Source organism: Phyllobates terribilis, unplaced genomic scaffold (assembly GCF_046119375.1).
Source record: "Phyllobates terribilis strain yellow unplaced genomic scaffold, ASM4611937v1 Scaffold_168__1_contigs__length_4147262, whole genome shotgun sequence".
Taxonomy (NCBI): Eukaryota; Metazoa; Chordata; class Amphibia; order Anura; family Dendrobatidae; genus Phyllobates; species Phyllobates terribilis.
This window is the reverse complement of record NW_027362928.1, coordinates 1036642-1058492: the sequence shown is the minus strand read 5'-3', so window position 1 is coordinate 1058492 and position 21851 is coordinate 1036642. Positions and strand designations below refer to the sequence as shown.

The following is a 21851-nucleotide window of genomic DNA, read 5'->3' as shown; positions in this document are numbered from 1 at the left end:
TGAAAGCTCCAAAATGCTTGCCTAATATGTCTGTTTATCCAAAAGGAAGTAAAAAGGGAGAGCTAGAAAGATAGCATTGCATCACATTACATGGCAATGCAATGCACAGTTGCTGAAGTTGAACCAAAATGAGCTTGTAATCTGGCTTCTGCAACTTTGAACATGAAAAATCCAATGAGGAGAAGAAAAGCAAAGCCAAAGAGTCCATCCCAAAATCCGACAAACAAGCAAAATGAACAAAAAACATTGAATTCAATTCTTTCTGATTTTAGAAACTGCATTAAAGAAGGGGTGCACCGGTCCTGGAGATACTGCAATACCAGGTCAATGCGTGGAGTGGACAGAGCAAGCTCTTTTTCCATCTCCCTGTTCTAAAAATCCATTTAATATATGGTCCCCAGATAGGGGACGTATCAGATATTAAACTGATAAGAACAGATACTACACTTGATCTTAGCCAAAAGGCCGAGAAGCGATAACCAGAATTGGTTTCAAACTACGGAGCCACCCAAGGATCCTGAAAAGTCCATTTGTGGAGATGAGCTCCTGGACTCCCGTTAAGAAGACATGTTGTCAACCTCTAGATCCCTTACATGCCTGCACTTTTCGGCTTGCTGCTGCTGCAATCCACGCGTTTTAGATCTGCATAACTCCACCTCTTTAAACACAGCACCTTCACCCCCTGCTGTTCCCACCCGCCTCAACACCGTTGGAAGGGAGGAGAACCAATTAAGGCGGGGGGTGGGGTGGAACGAGCAGCTGTCTACCCTTAGCAGGAGGGCTCCTGATTACATACCTCTCCTGCTGCTGCTGCTGCTGGCTGTCCAGCAGCAGACTGAAGGTGGCTGCTGCTGTGCACAGGTATATAAAGGCTCAGAGCCTATTATGACACGCGCAGCCAGCGTTCCATTGCCACATTCCATCTACTGCAGGCAGGATACCTGGCTGGCTGAATGTCGCTGAGAAGCTCACAGAGACCGCCATAAGCAACAGTTTAACAGAATGCCACAGACTAATCAACCAAACTTTTTGGGTTGGGTTCTCTTTTATAGTCTGCAGGCATTAAATGAAAGAAGTCAGTGTTCCAGCAGAAGGAGACAACGTTTCAGAAAAGGCATTGTAGCAAACCAAAAAAGAAATTTTAAGCGCAGCAGAGTAACCAGCGCACATACCTGTTAGCTCAGGTGAGTTTAAAAGGCTGCTGTTGATAACAAGGGCATTTGCTAAATAGATGGTGTGTGTGCAACAATATACTGAAAGGTCAATTATATTGTGCAGCTTATCTCACCACCTGTAGTTATTTAGGTGAAAGCTCCAAAATGCTTGCCTAATATGTCTGTTTATCCAAAAGGAAGTAAAAAGGGAGAGCTAGAAAGATAGCATTGCATCACATTACATGGCAATGCAATGCACAGTTGCTGAAGTTGAACCAAAATGAGCTTGTAATCTGGCTTCTGCAACTTTGAACATGAAAAATCCAATGAGGAGAAGAAAAGCCAAAGAGTCCATCCCAAAATCCGACAAACAAGCAAAATGAACAAAAAACATTGAATTCAATTCTTTCTGATTTTAGAAACTGCATTAAAGAAGGGGTGCACCGGTCCTGGAGATACTGCAATACCAGGTCAATGCGTGGAGTGGACAGAGCAAGCTCTTTTTCCATCTCCCTGTTCTAAAAATCCATTTAATATATGGTCCCCAGATAGGGGACGTATCAGATATTAAACTGATAAGAACAGATACTACACTTGATCTTAGCCAAAAGGCCGAGAAGCGATAACCAGAATTGGTTTCAAACTACGGAGCCACCCAAGGATCCTGAAAAGTCCATTTGTGGAGATGAGCTCCTGGACTCCCGTTAAGAAGACATGTTGTCAACCTCTAGATCCCTTACATGCCTGCACTTTTCGGCTTGCTGCTGCTGCAATCCACGCGTTTTAGATCTGCATAACTCCACCTCTTTAAACACAGCACCTTCACCCCCTGCTGTTCCCACCCGCCTCAACACCGTTGGAAGGGAGGAGAACCAATTAAGGCGGGGGGTGGGGTGGAACGAGCAGCTGTCTACCCTTAGCAGGAGGGCTCCTGATTACATACCTCTCCTGCTGCTGCTGCTGCTGGCTGTCCAGCAGCAGACTGAAGGTGGCTGCTGCTGTGCACAGGTATATAAAGGCTCAGAGCCTATTTTGACACGCGCAGCCAGCGTTCCATTGCCACATTCCATCTACTGCAGGCAGGATACCTGGCTGGCTGAATGTCGCTGAGAAGCTCACAGAGACCGCCATAAGCAACAGTTTAACAGAATGCCACAGACTAATCAACCAAACTTTTTGGGTTGGGTTCTCTTTTATAGTCTGCAGGCATTAAATGAAAGAAGTCAGTGTTCCAGCAGAAGGAGACAACGTTTCAGAAAAGGCATTGTAGCAAACCAAAAAAGAAATTTTAAGCGCAGCAGAGTAACCAGCGCACATACCTGTTAGCTCAGGTGAGTTTAAAAGGCTGCTGTTGATAACAAGGGCATTTGCTAAATAGATGGTGTGTGTGCAACAATATACTGAAAGGTTAATTATATTGTGCAGCTTATCTCACCACCTGTAGTTATTTAGGTGAAAGCTCCAAAATGCTTGCCTAATATGTCTGTTTATCCAAAAGGAAGTAAAAAGGGAGAGCTAGAAAGATAGCATTGCATCACATTACATGGCAATGCAATGCACAGTTGCTGAAGTTGAACCAAAATGAGCTTGTAATCTGGCTTCTGCAACTTTGAACATGAAAAATCCAATGAGGAGAAGAAAAGCAAAGCCAAAGAGTCCATCCCAAAATCCGACAAACAAGCAAAATGAACAAAAAACATTGAATTCAATTCTTTCTGATTTTAGAAACTGCATTAAAGAAGGGGTGCACCGGTCCTGGAGATACTGCAATACCAGGTCAATGCGTGGAGTGGACAGAGCAAGCTCTTTTTCCATCTCCCTGTTCTAAAAATCCATTTAATATATGGTCCCCAGATAGGGGACGTATCAGATATTAAACTGATAAGAACAGATACTACACTTGATCTTAGCCAAAAGGCCGAGAAGCGATAACCAGAATTGGTTTCAAACTACGGAGCCACCCAAGGATCCTGAAAAGTCCATTTGTGGAGATGAGCTCCTGGACTCCCGTTAAGAAGACATGTTGTCAACCTCTAGATCCCTTATATGCCTGCACTTTTCGGCTTGCTGCTGCTGCAATCCACGCGTTTTAGATCTGCATAACTCCACCTCTTTAAACACAGCACCTTCACCCCCTGCTGTTCCCACCCGCCTCAACACCGTTGGAAGGGAGGAGAACCAATTAAGGCGGGGGGTGAGGTGGAACGAGCAGCTGTCTACCCTTAGCAGGAGGGCTCCTGATTACATACCTCTCCTGCTGCTGCTGCTGCTGCTGGCTGTCCAGCAGCAGACTGAAGGTGGCTGCTGCTGTGCACAGGTATATAAAGGCTCAGAGCCTATTATGACACGCGCAGCCAGCGTTCCATTGCCACATTCCATCTACTGCAGGCAGGATACCTGGCTGGCTGAATGTCGCTGAGAAGCTCACAGAGACCGCCATAAGCAACAGTTTAACAGAATGCCACAGACTAATCAACCAAACTTTTTGGGTTGGGTTCTCTTTTATAGTCTGCAGGCATTAAATGAAAGAAGTCAGTGTTCCAGCAGAAGGAGACAACGTTTCAGAAAAGGCATTGTAGCAAACCAAAAAAGAAATTTTAAGCGCAGCAGAGTAACCAGCGCACATACCTGTTAGCTCAGGTGAGTTTAAAAGGCTGCTGTTGATAACAAGGGCATTTGCTAAATAGATGGTGTGTGTGCAACAATATACTGAAAGGTCAATTATATTGTGCAGCTTATCTCACCACCTGTAGTTATTTAGGTGAAAGCTCCAAAATGCTTGCCTAATATGTCTGTTTATCCAAAAGGAAGTAAAAAGGGAGAGCTAGAAAGATAGCATTGCATCACATTACATGGCAATGCAATGCACAGTTGCTGAAGTTGAACCAAAATGAGCTTGTAATCTGGCTTCTGCAACTTTGAACATGAAAAATCCAATGAGGAGAAGAAAAGCAAAGCCAAAGAGTCCATCCCAAAATCCGACAAACAAGCAAAATGAACAAAAAACATTGAATTCAATTCTTTCTGATTTTAGAAACTGCATTAAAGAAGGGGTGCACCGGTCCTGGAGATACTGCAATACCAGGTCAATGCGTGGAGTGGACAGAGCAAGCTCTTTTTCCATCTCCCTGTTCTAAAAATCCATTTAATATATGGTCCCCAGATAGGGGACGTATCAGATATTAAACTGATAAGAATAGATCAGGTTTCAACATATTTTATTAAGTGCGTAAAAGATGGTTTACAATCAAAAACAACAACACAAACAGTACATTATTAAAACACAGAATTCCACCCATAAAAACCCCATATACGATTGGCATCCCTTCTCCCAATACATTTGACATCCCTCAAGTAATAAATATACATCTGGCTAAAAGCAATTTTAAGACAATCCTTCACAGAAATAGCATCACGTTTAAAAAGTAAAATATTGCGTGCCTTCCAAAGGGCGTCTTTAAAACAGTTAATCATACACCAACATATACAATACTGTTGAGGGGTCGGACATTTAAAAAGGCCATATAAAACATATTCATGGTTAAAATCTCTTAAACCGCAAGTCCATTTTAAAAGAATCCCAACTTTGTGCCAAAGTTCCTGTGCAAATGGGCAATTCCACATAAGGTGCAAGGTGGTTTCGTCATAAACACATGAGTCTCTGGGGCATTTTGCTCTGGCCACCAGGCCTCTCCTGTGTTGAAACTCTCTGGTGGGGAGGCACTGGTGGACCACCATCCATGCGATGTCCTTATGTCCATTTGCTAAGAATTTCCCGAAGACATTCTTCCAAACTTGCTTCGATCTCTCTTCTGAGAAATTTACTATGGGGGTCACATCTTCATTCCTCCTCAAAAAAGATAAAAGCTTCTTGCGGTCTTTAAAAATGTCCATATTAAAATCACCAAGGCTATAAAATCGAACAGTCTTTTCTAAGATTGCTTGGTGTTTGGGGGGGCATAGTAAAACAGGGGAATTCAACGACAACTTAAACCATCTTTTAAAAATCATCCCACAAGTATATTTTAAAAAATAACTTAGCGCACTATTACCATTAAAATGTTTGAAACAAAATCAGAAATAATTTAAATACAAATAAATATGTAAATCGGGGACATCCCTTCCGCCGTTCATTTTATTCTTCCTCATTATTTCTCGCCTTAATTTTTCCATTTTGGAGTTCCATAAAAACATAAAGATCATCCTAGTCATTTTTTTAATTAAAACATCAGAGGGGGGGTACACCATAGCTATATACAGTATGAGGGGTAACAACACTGATTTTATAATTAAAATTTTCCCCTCCATTGTTAGGGACCTCAAACCCCAAAATGATATTTTCTTTGACATTTTTTCTATGACATTCTCCCAGCTTTGAGTTCCCACATTCTCCTCGTTAAAAACAACTCCAAGAATTTTTACATTGTCTCGTTTTATAGTGAGCTGCGGGAGTTGGGCGGTGTCCCAGGATCCCAAAGTCAGACATTCAGATTTATTTAAATTAAGTTTCAAACCGGATGCCTGGGAAAAAAAATCAATGCGCAACACCGCCCTCCGGAGGGAAGCAGGGTCCACGCACACAACCGTCACGTCATCCATGTAGCCAAAGACTCTCACATCACTGCCACCTCCGCCAGGAACAGGAACCCCTCTAATCACTTTGTCTTTCCTTATTGCGCTCAGCAGGGGCTCCATGGCGCAGATGAACAGGATGGGCGACAAGGGGCATCCCTGCTTCACTCCGGACTCAAGGGGAACTCCATCTGTTAAAAAGCCATTAAGAGAAATTTGACTAAAACAATTTTTATATAAAATCTTAATACAATTTAAAAGCATATTAGGGATACCCATTCTTTTTAAAACTCTAAAAAGAAATCTATGAGAGACTCTATCGAAAGCTTTTTCAAAATCTAGGGCTAAAAGAGCTACATTTTGACCCCGGTCTCTGGAATACCAAATTACATCCCTTAATACGTTTAAAACCTCTGAAATACTTCTGCCTGGTACACTACATACCTGCTCAGGCCGGATCAGTTTGGCAATGACACTCCTGAGCCGGTCAGCAACCACCTTAGCAAGTACCTTGTAATCAACATTTAGGAGAGTTATGGGTCTCCAATTCGCTAGAGCACTGCGATCACCTTTTTTATATATCAAAGACACCACTCCTCTCCTCCACGAAAATGGCAACTGTTCAGAAATAAAAACTTCTTTAAAAAGCATAAAAAGGTCCTCTTTTAAAATGTCCCAAAAAGTAAGGTAAAATTCTACAGGTAGACCGTCACACCCAGGTGCTTTACCCTTAGAGAAACTTTTAAAAACATAAAATAATTCCTCTAAAACAATATCGCGTTCTAAAAACTCCTGGTCTGTAAAATTTAACTTAAAATCGAGATCATTAAGAGCATCAGATAAAAAGGACTCATCTATACACTTTTTACTAAAAAGATGCTTATAAAAGTTAAAAGTAGCATTCAACATTCCCTGCATAGATGTTTCACCCTCTAGATTTGTGATCACTTCTCTTTTATCAATGACTTTTTTGAAGAAGAAGCGAGAGCACTTCTCCCCCTCCTCCAAGTGCTGCACTCTAGAGTTAAAAATAATCTCTTTCCCCTTTGTGTCTATGCAGTTCTGGATTTCAGTTTTTAGGCTAGCAATATCATCTCCCACCTCCACCCCTAGCTCTTTGAATTTAAAAAGTGTTTGCAGTTTGGTGTTAAGATCACTAAAACATCTTTTTTTCTCTCTAGCTTTACGTCTCCCTGCTTTTATAAAAAACATTCTGACTTTTTTTTTCAAATTTTCCCACCAGGTTACCATAGGGGCATCAGAAGGTTTTTGTCGCCGCCAGGCTTGATAGGCTTTAAAAAAGTCTTGTCGAATCAGAGGGTCCTCCAGCAGGTAAGTACTTAGACGCCAGAGGCCCCTGTTGACCCTCTGTTCATCCCGGTATTCTAGGTGCACCTCCAAGCCCTTATGGTCAGAAAATATATTTGATGTTAAAACACATTTTACAGGGTTAAAATCATCTGATAGGAAAATAAAATCGATCCTGGAAGACACCCCTCTTCCGGACCACGTATAACCAGGGTCCGTCGGCAGAAGTGACCTCCACGCATCGCATAATTTAAAATCAGTTATAAAATCTTTCAATAGATGACATGACTTATCCAATTTGCGTAAAGGGTCACCCCCCGCTCGTTGTTCACTAGCACAAAGATAATTAAAATCACCCCCTACGATCAGGGGAGATGACCCAGTACAGTACAATGGCAATATCCCAAATAAATTAATTCTCTCTTGCTTATCAGGGGAAGCATAAACATTCATTACACGTAGGGTAAAACCATTAAATTTAAAATGCACTAAAACCACTCTGCCTGGTACTATTTCTGTGACAGTATTTATAGTAATATTTCTCCCACGACAGAGGAAGCCCACCCCCGCTGACTTGTTGTCATTGGAGCCAGACCAGATGGAGGGCCCCAGTCTCCAATCTGTCTTGATGTCATTATAATTTAGTGCATGTTGTATCCCGCATTCCTGTAATAAACATATGTCAAAGTCAGTGGTTTCTAAGTACTTAAATAGAGCAGCCCTACGAACTGGGCTCTTTAATGACCTCACATTCAGTGAGACAAGTCTTAATGTGGGCATTCATAGGTCAGGGTGGTGGATCTTCCATGAGGACACCTGACTCAAAGCCCTGTATGTCAAATTGCTCCAGGACATCCGGGCTAGAGGACCCAAACGACTCGATATTCTGTGAGCCGGCGGTTGCCCCCTCGTAGGTCACGGTTCCCAGCCACATTCCAGGAGACGCTGGGGCTTCGACATTCCGTCTCTTTTTCGGGGCAGACTCCACCAGGTCACTGGTGCAGTCCTCCTCTTCCTCCACCTCCTCCAGGGGGAGAGACTGGTCCATCAGGATAAGATTACCAACACAGATTCCCTGATGTTCGCCACCTAGAAGCAAAGCCCCCTCATCTGGCTGGCTAATCGCCCTGGAAGATCCTGAGGCCATCGCTGCGTGGTCCCCTGTAGCCAACCGCACAGGGGCACCACCCTCCAGCCCAACAGGATCGGTATCGGGAACCATCGACACGGAGGATACCCTCCCAGAAGGAGGACCCCTCCGCTCCGGTCCATGCGAGGTCCGCCCATCGTTAAGGGACTTCGATGCAGGGGCCGCCCCAGAGGGGCCTCCGGCTCCCTGCTCCATCCCAGCCTTCTCGCCCTTCGAACCGCCCTCCGACGCCGGCCCGCCAGTGAAGACCGGCGGGCGCATCGGCTCAGCTGCAGAAGATGCAGCTTCTGCGTAGGTCCTGGTCCTGGTCCTGTTGGGGCATCCACGGAACATGTGCCCCGCCTCACCACAAAGATTGCATTTCCTCCCAGCGGGACAGTCCTTCATTAAATGTCCGTAACAGCTGCAATTATTGCAGCGGTCTACTTTCCTGCCCGTGCAGGACGTTTGGGTATGACCCATTTGTCCACAGTTCCTGCAACATACCGGCATTCCAGGGTAAAATAAGTAGCCTCTGCTCTTACCGATCACAAATGTTGAGGGAGGGTGTAGCATTCCTCCCACTCCGCTTGGGTCCCTCTTTAGACGGGCCATGTACCTCCTCTTGCCGCACCAGAAGCCTACCGCGTTCTTCACAGTGCCCAGGTATCTCAGATCATCACAATAACGGATAAGGTAGGTCGAGATGTCTGCAGCTTCCACAAAGGGGTTCGGGAAATGCACCACGATAGGGATCTCGTCATAGGCATACAAGAGACAAAAGGTTAGTCCATCCAATTCATCTAAGTAGTTTTTCTCATTTACCTTTTGTACGAGTTGGTGACAGCATCCCTGGCTCTTGAAGGTGATGGTGTAAGTCCCCTTGTACTCATTGTCCTGGAAGCAGAATATGTCTTCCCGCCGAAACTCCAGAACTCCAAGCAGAATCCTATGGCAGATGTAGTCCAAGTTCTTCTCCGTCCTCAATCCTGCTCCAACTTCAATCCTCACGGTGTTCCGCATCCGGGCATCACCCGATGAATATGTGAGCGTTGCCGGCATCCTTCACTCAGGAACGTACCGACTCTTCTCTCTGAAAGGCGCAAGCCTTCATGGGATCCCTTCCCGTTGCTCCCGGACTAATCCTTCCTCCCAATAGCAGCAGGGGGGTTAAGTCCCTCCGAAGAGGAACGATCCCCCCAGGCCGAGAGAAAGGGTACCAAGAGCACCTCACAGGCAAGACCACACAGGTAAACCTGATAGATCGTGCCAAAAGGCCGAGAAGCGATAACCAGAATTGGTTTCAAACTACGGAGCCACCCAAGGATCCTGAAAAGTCCATTTGTGGAGATGAGCTCCTGGACTCCCGTTAAGAAGACATGTTGTCAACCTCTAGATCCCTTACATGCCTGCACTTTTCGGCTTGCTGCTGCTGAAATCCACGCGTTTTAGATCTGCATAACTCCACCTCTTTAAACACAGCACCTTCACCCCCTGCTGTTCCCACCCGCCTCAACACCGTTGGAAGGGAGGAGAACCAATTAAGGCGGGGGGTGGGGTGGAACGAGCAGCTGTCTACCCTTAGCAGGAGGGCTCCTGATTACATACCTCTCCTGCTGCTGCTGCTGCTGGCTGTCCAGCAGCAGACTGAAGGTGGCTGTTGCTGTGCACAGGTATATAAAGGCTCAGAGCCTATTATGACACGCGCAGCCAGCGTTCCATTGCCACATTCCATCTACTGCAGGCAGGATACCTGGCTGGCTGAATGTCGCTGAGAAGCTCACAGAGACCGCCATAAGCAACAGTTTAACAGAATGCCACAGACTAATCAACCAAACTTTTTGGGTTGGGTTCTCTTTTATAGTCTGCAGGCATTAAATGAAAGAAGTCAGTGTTCCAGCAGAAGGAGACAACGTTTCAGAAAAGGCATTGTAGCAAACCAAAAAAGAAATTTTAAGCGCAGCAGAGTAACCAGCGCACATACCTGTTAGCTCAGGTGAGTTTAAAAGGCTGCTGTTGATAACAAGGGCATTTGCTAAATAGATGGTGTGTGTGCAACAATATACTGAAAGGTCAATTATATTGTGCAGCTTATCTCACCACCTGTAGTTATTTAGGTGAAAGCTCCAAAATGCTTGCCTAATATGTCTGTTTATCCAAAAGGAAGTAAAAAGGGAGAGCTAGAAAGATAGCATTGCATCACATTACATGGCAATGCAATGCACAGTTGCTGAAGTTGAACCAAAATGAGCTTGTAATCTGGCTTCTGCAACTTTGAACATGAAAAATCCAATGAGGAGAAGAAAAGCAAAGCCAAAGAGTCCATCCCAAAATCCGACAAACAAGCAAAATGAACAAAAAACATTGAATTCAATTCTTTCTGATTTTAGAAACTGCATTAAAGAAGGGGTGCACCGGTCCTGGAGATACTGCAATACCAGGTCAATGCGTGGAGTGGACAGAGCAAGCTCTTTTTCCATCTCCCTGTTCTAAAAATCCATTTAATATATGGTCCCCAGATAGGAGACGTATCAGATATTAAACTGATAAGAACAGATACTACACTTGATCTTAGCCAAAAGGCCGAGAAGCGATAACCAGAATTGGTTTCAAACTACGGAGCCACCCAAGGATCCTGAAAAGTCCATTTGTGGAGATGAGCTCCTGGACTCCCGTTAAGAAGACATGTTGTCAACCTCTAGATCCCTTACATGCCTGCACTTTTCGGCTTGCTGCTGCTGCAATCCACGCGTTTTAGATCTGCATAACTCCACCTCTTTAAACACAGCACCTTCACCCCCTGCTGTTCCCACCCGCCTCAACACCGTTGGAAGGGAGGAGAACCAATTAAGGCGGGGGGTGGGGTGGAACGAGCAGCTGTCTACCCTTAGCAGGAGGGCTCCTGATTACATACCTCTCCTGCTGCTGCTGCTGCTGGCTGTCCAGCAGCAGACTGAAGGTGGCTGCTGCTGTGCACAGGTATATAAAGGCTCAGAGCCTATTATGACACGCGCAGCCAGCGTTCCATTGCCACATTCCATCTACTGCAGGCAGGATACCTGGCTGGCTGAAGGTCGCTGAGAAGCTCACAGAGACCGCCATAAGCAACAGTTTAACAGAATGCCACAGACTAATCAACCAAACTTTTTGGGTTGGGTTCTCTTTTATAGTCTGCAGGCATTAAATGAAAGAAGTCAGTGTTCCAGCAGAAGGAGACAACGTTTCAGAAAAGGCATTGTAGCAAACCAAAAAAGAAATTTTAAGCGCAGCAGAGTAACCAGCGCACATACCTGTTAGCTCAGGTGAGTTTAAAAGGCTGCTGTTGATAACAAGGGCATTTGCTAAATAGATGGTGTGTGTGCAACAATATACTGAAAGGTCAATTATATTGTGCAGCTTATCTCACCACCTGTAGTTATTTAGGTGAAAGCTCCAAAATGCTTGCCTAATATGTCTGTTTATCCAAAAGGAAGTAAAAAGGGAGAGCTAGAAAGATAGCATTGCATCACATTACATGGCAATGCAATGCACAGTTGCTGAAGTTGAACCAAAATGAGCTTGTAATCTGGCTTCTGCAACTTTGAACATGAGAAATCCAATGAGGAGAAGAAAAGCAAAGCCAAAGAGTCCATCCCAAAATCCGACAAACAAGCAAAATGAACAAAAAACATTGAATTCAATTCTTTCTGATTTTAGAAACTGCATTAAAGAAGGGGTGCACCGGTCCTGGAGATACTGCAATACCAGGTCAATGCGTGGAGTGGACAGAGCAAGCTCTTTTTCCATCTCCCTGTTCTAAAAATCCATTTAATATATGGTCCCCAGATAGGGGACGTATCAGATATTAAACTGATAAGAACAGATACTACACTTGATCTTAGCCAAAAGGCCGAGAAGCGATAACCAGAATTGGTTTCAAACTACGGAGCCACCCAAGGATCCTGAAAAGTCCATTTGTGGAGATGAGCTCCTGGACTCCCGTTAAGAAGACATGTTGTCAACCTCTAGATCCCTTACATGCCTGCACTTTTCGGCTTGCTGCTGCTGCAATCCACGCGTTTTAGATCTGCATAACTCCACCTCTTTAAACACAGCACCTTCACCCCCTGCTGTTCCCACCCGCCTCAACACCGTTGGAAGGGAGGAGAACCAATTAAGGCGGGGGGTGGGGTGGAACGAGCAGCTGTCTACCCTTAGCAGGAGGGCTCCTGATTACATACCTCTCCTGCTGCTGCTGCTGCTGGCTGTCCAGCAGCAGACTGAAGGTGGCTGCTGCTGTGCACAGGTATATAAAGGCTCAGAGCCTATTATGACACGCGCAGCCAGCGTTCCATTGCCACATTCCATCTACTGCAGGCAGGATACCTGGCTGGCTGAATGTCGCTGAGAAGCTCACAGAGACCGCCATAAGCAACAGTTTAACAGAATGCCACAGACTAATCAACCAAACTTTTTGGGTTGGGTTCTCTTTTATAGTCTGCAGGCATTAAATGAAAGAAGTCAGTGTCCCAGCAGAAGGAGACAACGTTTCAGAAAAGGCATTGTAGCAAACCAAAAAAGAAATTTTAAGCGCAGCAGAGTAACCAGCGCACATACCTGTTAGCTCAGGTGAGTTTAAAAGGCTGCTGTTGATAACAAGGGCATTTGCTAAATAGATGGTGTGTGTGCAACAATATACTGAAAGGTCAATTATATTGTGCAGCTTATCTCACCACCTGTAGTTATTTAGGTGAAAGCTCCAAAATGCTTGCCTAATATGTCTGTTTATCCAAAAGGAAGTAAAAAGGGAGAGCTAGAAAGATAGCATTGCATCACATTACATGGCAATGCAATGCACAGTTGCTGAAGTTGAACCAAAATGAGCTTGTAATCTGGCTTCTGCAACTTTGAACATGAAAAATCCAATGAGGAGAAGAAAAGCAAAGCCAAAGAGTCCATCCCAAAATCCGACAAACAAGCAAAATGAACAAAAAACATTGAATTCAATTCTTTCTGATTTTAGAAACTGCATTAAAGAAGGGGTGCACCGGTCCTGGAGATACTGCAATACCAGGTCAATGCGTGGAGTGGACAGAGCAAGCTCTTTTTCCATCTCCCTGTTCTAAAAATCCATTTAATATATGGTCCCCAGATAGGGGACGTATCAGATATTAAACTGATAAGAACAGATACTACACTTGATCTTAGCCAAAAGGCCGAGAAGCGATAACCAGAATTGGTTTCAAACTACGGAGCCACCCAAGGATCCTGAAAAGTCCATTTGTGAAGATGAGCTCCTGGACTCCCGTTAAGAAGACATGTTGTCAACCTCTAGATCCCTTACATGCCTGCACTTTTCGGCTTGCTGCTGCTGCAATCCACGCGTTTTAGATCTGCATAACTCCACCTCTTTAAACACAGCACCTTCACCCCCTGCTGTTCCCACCCGCCTCAACACCGTTGGAAGGGAGGAGAACCAATTAAGGCGGGGGGTGGGGTGGAACGAGCAGCTGTCTACCCTTAGCAGGAGGGCTCCTGATTACATACCTCTCCTGCTGCTGCTGCTGCTGGCTGTCCAGCAGCAGACTGAAGGTGGCTGCTGCTGTGCACAGGTATATAAAGGCTCAGAGCCTATTATGACACGCGCAGCCAGCGTTCCATTGCCACATTCCATCTACTGCAGGCAGGATACCTGGCTGGCTGAATGTCGCTGAGAAGCTCACAGAGACCGCCATAAGCAACAGTTTAACAGAATGCCACAGACTAATCAACCAAACTTTTTGGGTTGGGTTCTCTTTTATAGTCTGCAGGCATTAAATGAAAGAAGTCAGTGTTCCAGCAGAAGGAGACAACGTTTCAGAAAAGGCATTGTAGCAAACCAAAAAAGAAATTTTAAGCGCAGCAGAGTAACCAGCGCACATACCTGTTAGCTCAGGTGAGTTTAAAAGGCTGCTGTTGATAACAAGGGCATTTGCTAAATAGATGGTGTGTGTGCAACAATATACTGAAAGGTCAATTATATTGTGCAGCTTATCTCACCACCTGTAGTTATTTAGGTGAAAGCTCCAAAATGCTTGCCTAATATGTCTGTTTATCCAAAAGGAAGTAAAAAGGGAGAGCTAGAAAGATAGCATTGCATCACATTACATGGCAATGCAATGCACAGTTGCTGAAGTTGAACCAAAATGAGCTTGTAATCTGGCTTCTGCAACTTTGAACATGAAAAATCCAATGAGGAGAAGAAAAGCAAAGCCAAAGAGTCCATCCCAAAATCCGACAAACAAGCAAAATGAACAAAAAACATTGAATTCAATTCTTTCTGATTTTAGAAACTGCATTAAAGAAGGGGTGCACCGGTCCTGGAGATACTGCAATACCAGGTCAATGCGTGGAGTGGACAGAGCAAGCTCTTTTTCCATCTCCCTGTTCTAAAAATCCATTTAATATATGGTCCCCAGATAGGGGACGTATCAGATATTAAACTGATAAGAACAGATACTACACTTGATCTTAGCCAAAAGGCCGAGAAGCGATAACCAGAATTGGTTTCAAACTACGGAGCCACCCAAGGATCCTGAAAAGTCCATTTGTGGAGATGAGCTCCTGGACTCCCGTTAAGAAGACATGTTGTCAACCTCTAGATCCCTTACATGCCTGCACTTTTCGGCTTGCTGCTGCTGCAATCCACGCGTTTTAGATCTGCATAACTCCACCTCTTTAAACACAGCACCTTCACCCCCTGCTGTTCCCACCCGCCTCAACACCGTTGGAAGGGAGGAGAACCAATTAAGGCGGGGGGTGGGGTGGAACGAGCAGCTGTCTACCCTTAGCAGGAGGGCTCCTGATTACATACCTCTCCTGCTACTGCTGCTGCTGGCTGTCCAGCAGCAGACTGAAGGTGGCTGCTGCTGTGCACAGGTATATAAAGGCTCAGAGCCTATTATGACACGCGCAGCCAGCGTTCCATTGCCACATTCCATCTACTGCAGGCAGGATACCTGGCTGGCTGAATGTCGCTGAGAAGCTCACAGAGACCGCCATAAGCAACAGTTTAACAGAATGCCACAGACTAATCAACCAAACTTTTTGGGTTGGGTTCTCTTTTATAGTCTGCAGGCATTAAATGAAAGAAGTCAGTGTTCCAGCAGAAGGAGACAACGTTTCAGAAAAGGCATTGTAGCAAACCAAAAAAGAAATTTTAAGCGCAGCAGAGTAACCAGCGCACATACCTGTTAGCTCAGGTGAGTTTAAAAGGCTGCTGTTGATAACAAGGGCATTTGCTAAATAGATGGTGTGTGTGCAACAATATACTGAAAGGTCAATTATATTGTGCAGCTTATCTCACCACCTGTAGTTATTTAGGTGAAAGCTCCAAAATGCTTGCCTAATATGTCTGTTTATCCAAAAGGAAGTAAAAAGGGAGAGCTAGAAAGATAGCATTGCATCACATTACATGGCAATGCAATGCACAGTTGCTGAAGTTGAACCAAAATGAGCTTGTAATCTGGCTTCTGCAACTTTGAACATGAAAAATCCAATGAGGAGAAGAAAAGCAAAGCCAAAGAGTCCATCCCAAAATCCGACAAACAAGCAAAATGAACAAAAAACATTGAATTCAATTTTTTCTGATTTTAGAAACTGCATTAAAGAAGGGGTGCACCGGTCCTGGAGATACTGCAATACCAGGTCAATGCGTGGAGTGGACAGAGCAAGCTCTTTTTCCATCTCCCTGTTCTAAAAATCCATTTAATATATGGTCCCCAGATAGGGGACGTATCAGATATTAAACTGATAAGAACAGATACTACACTTGATCTTAGCCAAAAGGCCGAGAAGCGATAACCAGAATTGGTTTCACACTACGGAGCCACCCAAGGATCCTGAAAAGTCCATTTGTGGAGATGAGCTCCTGGACTCCCGTTAAGAAGACATGTTGTCAACCTCTAGATCCCTTACATGCCTGCACTTTTCGGCTTGCTGCTGCTGCAATCCACGCGTTTTAGATCTGCATAACTCCACCTCTTTAAACACAGCACCTTCACCCCCTGCTGTTCCCACCCGCCTCAACACCATTGGAAGGGAGGAGAACCAATTAAGGCGGGGGGTGGGGTGGAACGAGCAGCTGTCTACCCTTAGCAGGAGGGCTCCTGATTACATACCTCTCCTGCTGCTGCTGCTGCTGGCTGTCCAGCAGCAGACTGAAGGTGGCTGCTGCTGTGCACAGGTATATAAAGGCTCAGAGCCTATTATGACACGCGCAGCCAGCGTTCCATTGCCACATTCCATCTACTGCAGGCAGGATACCTGGCTGGCTGAATGTCGCTGAGAAGCTCACAGAGACCGCCATAAGCAACAGTTTAACAGAATGCCACAGACTAATCAACCAAACTTTTTGGGTTGGGTTCTCTTTTATAGTCTGCAGGCATTAAATGAAAGAAGTCAGTGTTCCAGCAGAAGGAGACAACGTTTCAGAAAAGGCATTGTAGCAAACCAAAAAAGAAATTTTAAGCGCAGCAGAGTAACCAGCGCACATACCTGTTAGCTCAGGTGAGTTTAAAAGGCTGCTGTTGATAACAAGGGCATTTGCTAAATAGATGGTGTGTGTGCAACAATATACTGAAAGGTCAATTATATTGTGCAGCTTATCTCACCACCTGTAGTTATTTAGGTGAAAGCTCCAAAATGCTTGCCTAATATGTCTGTTTATCCAAAAGGAAGTAAAAAGGGAGAGCTAGAAAGATAGCATTGCATCACATTACATGGCAATGCAATGCACAGTTGCTGAAGTTGAACCAAAATGAGCTTGTAATCTGGCTTCTGCAACTTTGAACATGAAAAATCCAATGAGGAGAAGAAAAGCAAAGCCAAAGAGTCCATCCCAAAATCCGACAAACAAGCAAAATGAACAAAAAACATTGAATTCAATTCTTTCTGATTTTAGAAACTGCATTAAAGAAGGGGTGCACCGGTCCTGGAGATACTGCAATACCAGGTCAATGCGTGGAGTGGACAGAGCAAGCTCTTTTTCCATCTCCCTGTTCTAAAAATCCATTTAATATATGGTCCCCAGATAGGGGACGTATCAGATATTAAACTGATAAGAACAGATACTACACTTGATCTTAGCCAAAAGGCCGAGAAGCGATAACCAGAATTGGTTTCAAACTACGGAGCCACCCAAGGATCCTGAAAAGTCCATTTGTGGAGATGAGCTCCTGGACTCCCGTTAAGAAGACATGTTGTCAACCTCTAGATCCCTTACATGCCTGCACTTTTCGGCTTGCTGCTGCTGCAATCCACGCGTTTTAGATCTGCATAACTCCACCTCTTTAAACACAGCACCTTCACCCCCTGCTGTTCCCACCCGCCTCAACACCGTTGGAAGGGAGGAGAACCAATTAAGGCGGGGGGTGGGGTGGAACGAGCAGCTGTCTACCCTTAGCAGGAGGGCTCCTGATTACATACCTCTCCTGCTGCTGCTGCTGCTGGCTGTCCAGCAGCAGACTGAAGGTGGCTGCTGCTGTGCACAGGTATATAAAGGCTCAGAGCCTATTATGACACGCGCAGCCAGCGTTCCATTGCCACATTCCATCTACTGCAGGCAGGATACCTGGCTGGCTGAATGTCGCTGAGAAGCTCACAGAGACCGCCATAAGCAACAGTTTAACAGAATGCCACAGACTAATCAACCAAACTTTTTGGGTTGGGTTCTCTTTTATAGTCTGCAGGCATTAAATGAAAGAAGTCAGTGTTCCAGCAGAAGGAGACAACGTTTCAGAAAAGGCATTGTAGCAAACCAAAAAAGAAATTTTAAGCGCAGCAGAGTAACCAGCGCACATACCTGTTAGCTCAGGTGAGTTTAAAAGGCTGCTGTTGATAACAAGGGCATTTGCTAAATAGATGGTGTGTGTGCAACAATATACTGAATGGTCAATTATATTGTGCAGCTTATCTCACCACCTGTAGTTATTTAGGTGAAAGCTCCAAAATGCTTGCCTAATATGTCTGTTTATCCAAAAGGAAGTAAAAAGGGAGAGCTAGAAAGATAGCATTGCATCACATTACATGGCAATGCAATGCACAGTTGCTGAAGTTGAACCAAAATGAGCTTGTAATCTGGCTTCTGCAACTTTGAACATGAAAAATCCAATGAGGAGAAGAAAAGCAAAGCCAAAGAGTCCATCCCAAAATCCGACAAACAAGCAAAATGAACAAAAAACATTGAATTCAATTCTTTCTGATTTTAGAAACTGCATTAAAGAAGGGGTGCACCGGTCCTGGAGATACTGCAATACCAGGTCAATGCGTGGAGTGGACAGAGCAAGCTCTTTTTCCATCTCCCTGTTCTAAAAATCCATTTAATATATGGTCCCCAGATAGGGGACGTATCAGATATTAAACTGATAAGAACAGATACTACACTTGATCTTAGCCAAAAGGCCGAGAAGCGATAACCAGAATTGGTTTCAAACTACGGAGCCACCCAAGGATCCTGAAAAGTCCATTTGTGGAGATGAGCTCCTGGACTCCCGTTAAGAAGACATGTTGTCAACCTCTAGATCCCTTACATGCCTGCACTTTTCGGCTTGCTGCTGCTGCAATCCACGCGTTTTAGATCTGCATAACTCCACCTCTTTAAACACAGCACCTTCACCCCCTGCTGTTCCCACCCGCCTCAACACCGTTGGAAGGGAGGAGAACCAATTAAGGCGGGGGGTGGGGTGGAACGAGCAGCTGTCTACCCTTAGCAGGAGGGCTCCTGATTACATACCTCTCCTGCTGCTGCTGCTGCTGGCTGTCCAGCAGCAGACTGAAGGTGGCTGCTGCTGTGCACAGGTATATAAAGGCTCAGAGCCTATTATGACACGCGCAGCCAGCGTTCCATTGCCACATTCCATCTACTGCAGGCAGGATACCTGGCTGGCTGAATGTCGCTGAGAAGCTCACAGAGACCGCCATAAGCAACAGTTTAACAGAATGCCACAGACTAATCAACCAAACTTTTTGGGTTGGGTTCTCTTTTATAGTCTGCAGGCATTAAATGAAAGAAGTCAGTGTTCCAGCAGAAGGAGACAACGTTTCAGAAAAGGCATTGTAGCAAACCAAAAAAGAAATTTTAAGCGCAGCAGAGTAACCAGCGCACATACCTGTTAGCTCAGGTGAGTTTAAAAGGCTGCTGTTGATAACAAGGGCATTTGCTAAATAGATGGTGTGTGTGCAACAATATACTGAAAGGTCAATTATATTGTGCAGCTTATCTCACCACCTGTAGTTATTTAGGTGAAAGCTCCAAAATGCTTGCCTAATATGTCTGTTTATCCAAAAGGAAGTAAAAAGGGAGAGCTAGAAAGATAGCATTGCATCACATTACATGGCAATGCAATGCACAGTTGCTGAAGTTGAACCAAAATGAGCTTGTAATCTGGCTTCTGCAACTTTGAACATGAAAAATCCAATGAGGAGAAGAAAAGCAAAGCCAAAGAGTCCATCCCAAAATCCGACAAACAAGCAAAATGAACAAAAAACATTGAATTCAATTCTTTCTGATTTTAGAAACTGCATTAAAGAAGGGGTGCACCGGTCCTGGAGATACTGCAATACCAGGTCAATGCGTGGAGTGGACAGAGCAAGCTCTTTTTCCATCTCCCTGTTCTAAAAATCCATTTAATATATGGTCCCCAGATAGGGGACGTATCAGATATTAAACTGATAAGAACAGATACTACACTTGATCTTAGCCAAAAGGCCGAGAAGCGATAACCAGAATTGGTTTCAAACTACGGAGCCACCCAAGGATCCTGAAAAGTCCATTTGTGGAGATGAGCTCCTGGACTCCCGTTAAGAAGACATGTTGTCAACCTCTAGAACCCTTACATGCCTGCACTTTTCGGCTTGCTGCTGCTGCAATCCACGCGTTTTAAATCTGCATAACTCCACCTCTTTAAACACAGCACCTTCACCCCCTGCTGTTCCCACCCGCCTCAACACCGTTGGAAGGGAGGAGAACCAATTAAGGCGGGGGGTGGGGTGGAACGAGCAGCTGTCTACCCTTAGCAGGAGGGCTCCTGATTACATACCTCTCCTGCTGCTGCTGCTGCTGGCTGTCCAGCAGCAGACTGAAGGTGGCTGCTGCTGTGCACAGGTATATAAAGGCTCAGAGCCTATTATGACACGCGCAGCCAGCGTTCCATTGCCACATTCCATCTACTGCAGGCAGGATACCTGGCTGGCTGAATGTCGCTGAGAAGCTCACAGAGACCGCCATAAGCAACAGTTTAACAGAATGCCACAGACTAATCAACCAAACTTTTTGGGTTGGGTTCTCTTTTATAGTCTGCAGGCATTAAATGAAAGAAGTCAGTGTTCCAGCAGAAGGAGACAACGTTTCAGAAAAGGCATTGTAGCAAACCAAAAAAGAAATTTTAAGCGCAGCAGAGTAACCAGCGCACATACCTGTTAGCTCAGGTGAGTTTAAAAGTCTGCTGTTGATAACAAGGGCATTTGCTAAATAGATGGTGTGTGTGCAACAATATACTGAAAGGTCAATTATATTGTGCAGCTTATCTCACCACCTGTAGTTATTTAGGTGAAAGCTCCAAAATGCTTGCCTAATATGTCTGTTTATCCAAAAGGAAGTAAAAAGGGAGAGCTAGAAAGATAGCATTGCATCACATTACATGGCAATGCAATGCACAGTTGCTGAAGTTGAACCAAAATGAGCTTGTAATCTGGCTTCTGCAACTTTGAACATGAAAAATCCAATGAGGAGAAGAAAAGCAAAGCCAAAGAGTCCATCCCAAAATCCGACAAACAAGCAAAATGAACAAAAAACATTGAATTCAATTCTTTCTGATTTTAGAAACTGCATTAAAGAAGGGGTGCACCGGTCCTGGAGTTACTGCAATACCAGGTCAATGCGTGGAGTGGACAGAGCAAGCTCTTTTTCCATCTCCCTGTTCTAAAAATCCATTTAATATATGGTCCCCAGATAGGGGACGTATCAGATATTAAACTGATAAGAACAGATACTACACTTGATCTTAGCCAAAAGGCCGAGAAGCGATAACCAGAATTGGTTTCAAACTACGGAGCCACCCAAGGATCCTGAAAAGTCCATTTGTGGAGATGAGCTCCTGGACTCCCGTTAAGAAGACATGTTGTCAACCTCTAGATCCCTTACATGCCTGCACTTTTCGGCTTGCTGCTGCTGCAATCCACGCGTTTTAGATCTGCATAACTCCACCTCTTTAAACACAGCACCTTCACCCCCTGCTGTTCCCACCCGCCTCAACACCGTTGGAAGGGAGGAGAACCAATTAAGGCGGGGGGTGGGGTGGAACGAGCAGCTGTCTACCCTTAGCAGGAGGGCTCCTGATTACATACCTCTCCTGCTGCTGCTGCTGCTGGCTGTCCAGCAGCAGACTGAAGGTGGCTGCTGCTGTGCACAGGTATATAAAGGCTCAGAGCCTATTATGACACGCGCAGCCAGCGTTCCATTGCCACATTCCATCTACTGCAGGCAGGATACCTGGCTGGCTGAATGTCGCTGAGAAGCTCACAGAGACCGCCATAAGCAACAGTTTAACAGAATGCCACAGACTAATCAACCAAACTTTTTGGGTTGGGTTCTCTTTTATAGTCTGCAGGCATTAAATGAAAGAAGTCAGTGTTCCAGCAGAAGGAGACAGCGTTTCAGAAAAGGCATTGTA

At 44.9% G+C, this 21851-nt stretch overlaps 13 non-coding genes across 13 annotated transcripts; all 13 read right to left on the bottom strand.

Moving 5' to 3' along the window:
• Positions 1 to 286: 286 nt before the first annotated feature.
• Positions 287 to 477, bottom strand: LOC141208078 (U2 spliceosomal RNA). The gene has a single exon (XR_012278347.1). It is a non-coding gene; the product is annotated as a U2 spliceosomal RNA (small nuclear RNA).
• Positions 478 to 1587: 1110 nt separating this feature from the next.
• On the bottom strand, positions 1588 to 1778 carry LOC141208077 (U2 spliceosomal RNA). The gene has a single exon (XR_012278346.1). It is a non-coding gene; the product is annotated as a U2 spliceosomal RNA (small nuclear RNA).
• Positions 1779 to 2893: 1115 nt separating this feature from the next.
• LOC141208076 (U2 spliceosomal RNA) lies at positions 2894 to 3084 on the bottom strand. Its single transcript, XR_012278345.1, has one exon. It is a non-coding gene; the product is annotated as a U2 spliceosomal RNA (small nuclear RNA).
• Positions 3085 to 4202: 1118 nt separating this feature from the next.
• Positions 4203 to 4392, bottom strand: LOC141208189 (U2 spliceosomal RNA). The gene has a single exon (XR_012278445.1). It is a non-coding gene; the product is annotated as a U2 spliceosomal RNA (small nuclear RNA).
• A 6175-nt stretch (positions 4393 to 10567) lies between these two features.
• Positions 10568 to 10758, bottom strand: LOC141208112 (U2 spliceosomal RNA). Its single transcript, XR_012278380.1, has one exon. It is a non-coding gene; the product is annotated as a U2 spliceosomal RNA (small nuclear RNA).
• A 1115-nt stretch (positions 10759 to 11873) lies between these two features.
• Positions 11874 to 12064, bottom strand: LOC141208075 (U2 spliceosomal RNA). Its single transcript, XR_012278344.1, has one exon. It is a non-coding gene; the product is annotated as a U2 spliceosomal RNA (small nuclear RNA).
• Positions 12065 to 13179: 1115 nt separating this feature from the next.
• On the bottom strand, positions 13180 to 13370 carry LOC141208074 (U2 spliceosomal RNA). Its single transcript, XR_012278343.1, has one exon. It is a non-coding gene; the product is annotated as a U2 spliceosomal RNA (small nuclear RNA).
• A 1115-nt stretch (positions 13371 to 14485) lies between these two features.
• Positions 14486 to 14676, bottom strand: LOC141208073 (U2 spliceosomal RNA). The gene has a single exon (XR_012278342.1). It is a non-coding gene; the product is annotated as a U2 spliceosomal RNA (small nuclear RNA).
• Positions 14677 to 15791: 1115 nt separating this feature from the next.
• LOC141208072 (U2 spliceosomal RNA) lies at positions 15792 to 15982 on the bottom strand. Its single transcript, XR_012278341.1, has one exon. It is a non-coding gene; the product is annotated as a U2 spliceosomal RNA (small nuclear RNA).
• A 1115-nt stretch (positions 15983 to 17097) lies between these two features.
• LOC141208070 (U2 spliceosomal RNA) lies at positions 17098 to 17288 on the bottom strand. The gene has a single exon (XR_012278339.1). It is a non-coding gene; the product is annotated as a U2 spliceosomal RNA (small nuclear RNA).
• Positions 17289 to 18403: 1115 nt separating this feature from the next.
• On the bottom strand, positions 18404 to 18594 carry LOC141208069 (U2 spliceosomal RNA). Its single transcript, XR_012278338.1, has one exon. It is a non-coding gene; the product is annotated as a U2 spliceosomal RNA (small nuclear RNA).
• Positions 18595 to 19709: 1115 nt separating this feature from the next.
• Positions 19710 to 19900, bottom strand: LOC141208067 (U2 spliceosomal RNA). Its single transcript, XR_012278337.1, has one exon. It is a non-coding gene; the product is annotated as a U2 spliceosomal RNA (small nuclear RNA).
• Positions 19901 to 21015: 1115 nt separating this feature from the next.
• On the bottom strand, positions 21016 to 21206 carry LOC141208093 (U2 spliceosomal RNA). Its single transcript, XR_012278361.1, has one exon. It is a non-coding gene; the product is annotated as a U2 spliceosomal RNA (small nuclear RNA).
• Between the last annotated feature and the right edge of the window lie 645 nt (positions 21207 to 21851).